The sequence below is a fragment of the Gorilla gorilla genome, chromosome 11, assembly GCF_029281585.2.
Source record: "Gorilla gorilla gorilla isolate KB3781 chromosome 11, NHGRI_mGorGor1-v2.1_pri, whole genome shotgun sequence".
Taxonomy (NCBI): domain Eukaryota; kingdom Metazoa; phylum Chordata; class Mammalia; order Primates; family Hominidae; genus Gorilla; species Gorilla gorilla.
The window spans coordinates 139,983,137-139,990,862 of NC_073235.2; the positions used below are offsets into that span (position 1 = coordinate 139,983,137).

Here is a 7,726-nt window from a genome sequence, read left to right on the forward strand (position 1 = left end):
TGTGTCCCTCTCTGCACCCTCACCCCCTCCATGCTGCCGCTCCTGGGCCTCTGGATGAAGCCTCCGCATCTGGTTTCCATCTCCCTGCGCCGCGGGACTGAAGCCCGGCCGACCCAGATTTCCCGTTCATAAATCATTACTCATCTGGAGCCCAGCCAGGAGCACTTCAGGGACTGTTTACTCAGCACGTCTCCTTTTTCAGAAGAACTGCTTCCCTTCTGTGTCGTTTCAAGTCTGGCTGCCATCTTCTACGTTGATAATTTTCCCCATTTTTATCTTTGAAAAGCAGACAAGAGAGGAATTCACTGTGATAAGGCATTTAAATGAACTGTATCAAACGTACAGCTGGGTCAAACATAAGAGTTTATTCCAATAAAAGTGGCGAGAAAATCGGAAGTACCTACATATTGTGGTAAGAACATATGATATTTGATATTTTAAGTAAACTTTGCAGAAGTAGAGGGAGTTAACATATAATCATAGCTATGTGCCAGGTAACACTTGAAATGTTAATTGAATCCTCACAGCAACTCAACACTATAGGTGCTATTAACCTTATTTTACAGATGAGGAAACTGAGGCACAGAAAACATAACTACTAATAACGTGCCCATCTGCTAGTAAATGACAATCCTGTCACAAGGACCCAGTCTGGCACCAGAGTTTCTGCTCTCTCAAGCAGCTGATTCAACTGCTTCTTAGTTTCTTCAACTGTAAAATCATTTCCATTTCATGGATGGGGAAACTGAGGCACCAAGAAGTTAAGCAAATGAAGCTGTAACAGCTATTTTCAAATATTTCCAAACTGTCTCTTTCCTTAGTACTTCCAATGTGTTTTAGTGCTGTACTGCATGTGTTTACAGTAAACTCCCAAGAAGTTTAAAAATTCCTCTATGTGGCATTAAGGTTTCCAAAAACTACTTTAATTTTTCCATTTTTCACAGAAGCATGTGACTTGCATAGATTTCTCTTAAATGATTTATAAGAGAAATAAAATGAATGTCAAAATGTTTTTACCTAAGAACAGAGTAAATCAGATATTTTTCCTATGGTCATAATGCCAATGACTTCAGAGGAATTTAACGATGAAAATGGAAATGTAAAATAAGGTAAAGGGCACTGAGTGCTGTTCTAATTTCTGAGTCATATTTTTGGGAAATAATTAATATAAAGAATACTCAGTGACCATTTTCCATGTTTATTCAGTGCTAAACACCATGCCAGCTGCTGGGAGAAAAGAGACACATTAGGTAATTTATCTTCCTGCAAAGAGTGACACTGCAGTGGTAGTACATAAGGGTTAGAATGACATTCTTGTCAATTACAGCATTTTGTAGAAATGCAGTTTCTTTGAATGTGAAGGATCAGCTGATCTGTCACCATTATTTTCCAACTGGTATGTTATTGGGGTGGGTTGGGAAAGGGGGCTAGGTTGTGCTGCAGTAACCAACAACTCCAAAATCTCAGTAGGTTAATCCAGCCAAATTTATTTTTTCACTCACATTACCAGTCCTATATAGGACAGCAGAGGCCTCTACTCCACACAGTCACTCAAGGATCAAGATGATTATGCCTCTACAGTTTTGTACCTAAACCATCAAAAACATGGGGCCTGCACAGAGAGACAGAAGAAAATAGCATGGCTTTTTATGAACTCAACAAGAAAGAACACTCATGTTTTGTCCTTGGCCAGAATTCATTGTCCGGACCCACTACCTGCAATATGAATGGAATATGCGTGGGAGCTGGTGAATCCCACTGTGGGTTCACAGAAATGAAACTAAGGCTCAGAAAAAAGGAAATATCAAGCTTACTTCCTAGCCTCATCAACTCTCCACTCCCTAGAGTTGAAGTAAGAGAATACAAAGCCTTTAGGAACAGTGACAGTTAAAAGACAGATATTCAATGAGGGATAATTGGATAGAGATATTGATTCTGAACTATACTGTAATTAAAATATATTGCTTATCAGAAGCTTACTAAATTCTAGCCCTTGGCATGTATTTTTAAAGCATTTTGAATCCTTACAACAACCCTATGAAGTGAAGTGATTTGCTCAGTGATGCACAGCTCGTAAGTGGCAAATCTGGCACTAGAACACTAGCCAATTGGACCCCAAAGCCAGTGGCATTAACTTGTATGCAATATTCTCAACAATTATCCCATGCAGTGTGAAAACAGTGATGCAAAAGGTTTTGTGCGTTTTTTATATATCATTGACATCAATGTTACCCCCTCCTTATCTCCAGCGCATGTCTCAAAACTTGGTTGTTCCTGCTACCCTGCTCTTCCTTTCCTCAGTCTTTCTCTTAGTTTGCAAATATCCTTTTCATTGATTTGATTTCCTTAATATAATTTATGCCACATTTACTGTGTCCCAGGTGGATGCATATATCACGGTGAAGCAAGTGCATGAAGAATAAACAGAAACTTACCTATTTATCTATTTATACAGGAAAACAGCCCCAGATGGTGTTTAGTCTATGCATCTCATGTTTAAATTCATAAGCCAACTGAGTAATTGTCAAAAACATTCCCCTATTGCTTAGTGGTTTCTATTACTTGTAGGCAAAATATTTATAACTAAGAAAAATCAGAAATTAATTGCAAGTAGCTGACCCAAACATATGGAATTGGCTGAATTTGCAGGGAGGAGGGTGATGATAGTTCTCAACATTCCTCCATCCTGGGAAGAAAGCTGGTAATTCCTGTTAAACCAACAGCCTACTGAGGCCAATGCTTTAGAATATTTTTTGGCAAATGTCATAGAATCAAGATGTGTTGACTGCCTCTTACTGCCTTTAGTAAGAATCTAAATGAGAATACGAGCTTTGATCCAAGGTTACTGCCTGGAAGCAAAAATGAAAGAAAAAAAGAGAGGGGGAGAGAAATAACAGCAGGGCAAGTATATTATTTATTAAGGGAAGTCCTTTCTCCTGATTTCCAGCAATATAATACTGCTAAGTTTCAGATAAACGGGCCATTTGCAAAACTTAACCATTTCTGAAGCTAAAGTTGAAGTACCAACAGGTAAAATAAGAGATCCTTGTCATTAGAATAAGGCTCTCTAGGAAGAGTCAGAGGAATTCAGGATGCTATTAATAGCTCCACTGGGCCCCAATCAAACACAGCCATCTCAGAGCCTTAGTGTTTGTGGGGCTCCTACCTGGGTTCTTCCTTCATCTTCAGCACCTCTCTCCTCTGCCTAAGATTTGCAGGGCTGACTCACATCTTCGCTTCCTTCAATTGTCTGTTCAAATGATTTATTTCCAGGAAGGTCTTCCTCAGCACCATTTATAAAACACAAACACACATGAACATGCACATTACTCTCACTTCTCCTGCTCTGCTATATTTTTATGCCTAGACTTATCACCACTTAACATAGAATATATTTCTTTGCCCATCTCTGTATATTATTCAGAGTAGGTTAAACTGATGTTATACCAAATAGATTCAAGCATGTAATGTCTCAATACAGTAAGCTTTGTTTCCTGCTCACCTAGTAGTCCTAGGTAGATACTGAAGTTGGCGGGTTGGTTCTCCTCCATGCAGTCATTCAGGGATCCACACTCCTTCCATTCTGTGGCTCCATCATTTCTGAATCCAGTAAGCAGAAGCTAATAGTCATGAAGGGATATACATGGAGGTGTTCGTTGTCCAGGTCCGGAACACATCATTTCTGCTCATTTGGTTGGAAAGGGCTTGGTAATTTGATCATACATAACTTTAAGAAATATTGGGAAATAGAGTTTTGGTGTGTGTCCAAAGTAGAGGAGACTGGATTTTGCTGAACAGCTTGCCCTCTCTATTCAGTGTCCTTCCACTAAAAGGTAAGCTACCTGAAAACAGAAACTTGTCTGTTTTGTTATATTTACAATGCCTACAGCAATGCCTGAAACATAGTAGACATTCAATAAGTTCATGTTAAATGAAGTTGAAAAAATGGACATAAGAAAATTTGATTTGAATGTAGCCTGAGAAGGCTGGGACTACAGTCCAGGGCACGTTAGGGACAAATTCAACTATACTCTCACTTCTGTTTATTTTTCACCACACAAACCTCCTGCAGATTATTAAATTTAGAACTAAAGAAATTAAAATGCCCCAAAGCTCTGGACAGTTTACTTTAGTGGGCCATGGTGAATAAAAATCATAGTTATCCAACAATTCTGGCATTGAAAACTTACAAATGTATTCCTCACACATAGAAGAGAAAGGAATTTTAGTAATATTAAAGGTAGTTATGTCACCAGAAAACTCCCAAGCTTAGCTAAGAGGGTCTTGAGATTTTTCCATCACTCTCCAAGATGAGTAGCGCACAAATACATACACATCACATGAAAACACTTCTTTTTCTCTCTTAAGCCTGGCCCAGAAGCACACTGGAACACAGAAGTCATTCAATCAGGCAGAAGCTGTGCCCACCAGACAGACTTATTAAGGAGTTCAGTTCACATCCAGGGCAACACGTCAACAAGGATGCGTGTGTCACTCTTTCTGTCCAGAAGAAAACAGCCTGTGCTCGGGACCTTCGACCGATGTACAGTGCAGGTAACATTTCCACCTTGCTTTTCTCTACCAGTTCACACCAGATGTGATGGACAGTTATGCCCAGGTTGCAGGCTGTAAGGAGCTACATCTGGACTGTATCAAGACTGTATCTGGGGAGAAATGGTTTTTACCATTTTGGTTTTTACATTTTGGTACTATGTACCATCCTGTACGTAGACAGCTGCAGCCGCTCCGTGATATTACCTCCAGATGCAATGATTGGTGTGTGTGTGTGTGTGTGTTTCTGTGATATTACCTCCAGATGCAATGACTGGTGTGTGTGTGTGTCTGTCTATATGTGCATGTGTGTGTGTGTATGAGTGTGTACACCTATGTGTGTACTAGGCAGCCCAGCAGTGGACTCTAGACTAGACCAGACAGCTTGACCAGGACCACTTCTCTAGGATTGTCCTTTCCTGTTATCCATGCAGTAATCTGGTTAGGGTGAGTCGGGACTTGACCCACACTGGGCAGCTGGGCCAGTCAGTGTTTCCCCAGAAATTGGAATGAAGGATCCAATTCAGGTAGCTGCGGATCTCTATCCTAGTGGTGATGTTTCCTTACTCAAGGAAAGGAAGCAAAGTATTAGGAGGTCCCACAAGGTGGGGGAGGAATATGTTAATTGCTGTTGCAGTTTTTTTATGGCAGCTAAATGATGCTGAGGGGAACCTCACAAATAAAACTGTCTTGATAGTAATAATGATGACTATCTTTTTACTGAATATATATAACATGTCAAATAGGGTATTAGTTACTTTACTTGCAAGAATCCTGGGAAGTAGATATTATTTCTATCTCTACTTTACACATGAAAAAACTGACTCACAAAGGTCAAACTGACCCAAATGCATTAGTTTTTTTTTCTTGACGGTTAACAAATTTCACAAACTTAGTGCTTAAAATAGCACAGATTTACTACTTTACAGTTTTGGAAGTCAGAAGTCTGGAATGGCCTCAATGAGTGGGGATCAGGGTGGAGCAGGACTGCTCTTCTTCCTGGAAGCTCTAGGAGAGAGTTTCCTCCGTGTCTTTTCCTTCTAGAGGCTGACACATTCCTTCCCTCACTGCCCCTTCCTCCACCTTCAGAGCCAGCAACAGAGCCTCTCTCTGGGTTTGCTTCTCTCTGAGCCTCACACCTTGCTCCCTGAGCCCCTCTTGTTCTCATCTGTCTCCTCTCCCACCTTTAAGGGCCCATGTTATTACATGCGGCCTGCCAGATAATCTAAGAAAATCTCTCTGCTGTTTAGCAAATTTAATTGCATTAAACCTCAATTCCTTTTTGCTATGTAATGTACCATATTCACAGATTCCAGGGATCCGCATGCGGATGTCTTCATGGGGACATTATTCTAGCTACAGCACCAAGGTTGCCAAGTTAGCCAGTGGCAGAGTTTGGATTCAAATAAAATTTTAACTAGAATATTCATATGCATAGCGCTCACATTCTCCTGCCTCTCAACTCATTACCAGGCTGCTTTTTCTGCCGCTTGAATGACTTCTAGAGACACTTCAAGCATCCCTGCCTCCAAGCCTCATTCTTCAAAGCTCAGCGTGACTTTCATCTCTGCCATGGAGCATTTCCTGAGTAAACTCTCCTGTGAACATCAAAGTCATGTGGTCATCAGCCCCTGTGGAGCCTTCCCTCCCCAGTGCTCACACAGTCTGGACTCAAATGCATCTGGATTGGAGAACCACCCCCAGTGCTGCAGAGCCACCTCATTTTCTATCATCTACCCACCTGGTTTTCGGCAAGAATCATCTTGCTTCTCTAGGAAAGCTTTTCACAAATACGAAGGAAATGACCAGTGACCTCTCACCCTCACATCTTCTCTTTGCCAGGAGGAAAAACTTTGTTCCTTCAGCCATCTTCACAGGCCAGGGACTGGCACTTCCTCCACACTCTCAGCACACCGCCCTGTGCATCCTACAGTTTACCCACAGGCTCCTAAAGAGTGGAAATTCCCCAGTTGTGCTCGAATCAAACCTGCCCTTAAGTACCATATTTGTATAAAGTCATGTGAGATCACACTAGCTTCTCAGTGGGTGCATCATAGTGCAAGTTAATTTCAGATTTAACTGATTTGACATGGATTGAAACTGTTAAGATATTTGCAACATGCTACCACTAAAGAACTATTACTTTGTCCTATACTGGGAAGTAGTTTGTGGGATTTGGGGTAGGTGGATGCAAATAAAAGCATTTATACTTATGCATATTAAAATGTACTTTTATTGATTCAGACTGCTTCAATCAAGGTCTCTCCACTCTCCTTCCCACTACCATGACCCTTGTAATTGAGGAAATGGCAACTTCTGTATTTCTGTTCATGGCACTAATAAAAATGCTCAACAGTCTAGAATCAGGGACAGAGTCCTAGAAAACAAGATCAAAAGCCTTTGGGTTACTGAGTCAATGATTCCTTTGGACACCATTAGCCAGTTAGTAATCCTCCTAATTATCCCAGCCTCTACCCCACATTTCTGCAGTGTGTCCACAAGTAGATCATAAAAAGCTTGTCAAGTGCCTTGATGAAGAACAGACGCGCTGTGTCCACCGCATTTCCCAGGGCTACTGCTGTGAAAGAAAGGAGTGAGATGGGTGGGTAGTGGCAGCTAGACTTAGCTCTACTTATTTTCCTCAGATCCTCCGCTGAGTGGAACGCAGTGATAGGAATGATCTCAAAGTAGGCAGCTCACCCCAAACAACAATGTTGTCCCGCAGTGCTGGGGGAAATACAGAACCAGAAGCATAGAGTCCTGCAACATGTCCACTTCATATGTCTTTGGATATGGCCCCAAGCTGCCTCAGTTTCCTGTCAACGAAATGAACCTGTCTCTACCTGCCTTTCCGACTCATCATGAGTATCAGTTTAGCTGAGGTCATGCACATGTGCTTGAAAACCACACACACACCCTCCAGTGCTATGAATGTGAGGCAATCGTGGCATGGTCCAGTAATACTTTTTATGGCACTTCAGAATCCTCAACCGGCTCAGGAATACCATGCATCTGGGTGAAAACCTCAGGGAAATTCTAGCTGCGAAAACTTCCTTAAAAACCCACCTCTCCGGGCATGGTGGCTCATGTCTGTAATCCCAGCACTTTGGGAGGCCAAGGTGGGTCGATCACCTACCTGGGGTCAGGAGTTCGAGACCAGCCTGGCCAACATGGT

General features: G+C 41.7%; 1 long non-coding RNA gene across 1 annotated transcript; it reads left to right on the forward strand.

Moving 5' to 3' along the window:
• The first annotated feature begins 230 nt into the window (after positions 1 to 230).
• LOC129532047 (uncharacterized) lies at positions 231 to 6,574 on the forward strand. Its single transcript, XR_008677641.2, has 3 exons — positions 231 to 412; positions 4,369 to 4,554; positions 6,025 to 6,574. It is a non-coding gene; the product is annotated as an uncharacterized lncRNA (long non-coding RNA).
• Positions 6,575 to 7,726: the final 1,152 nt, after the last annotated feature.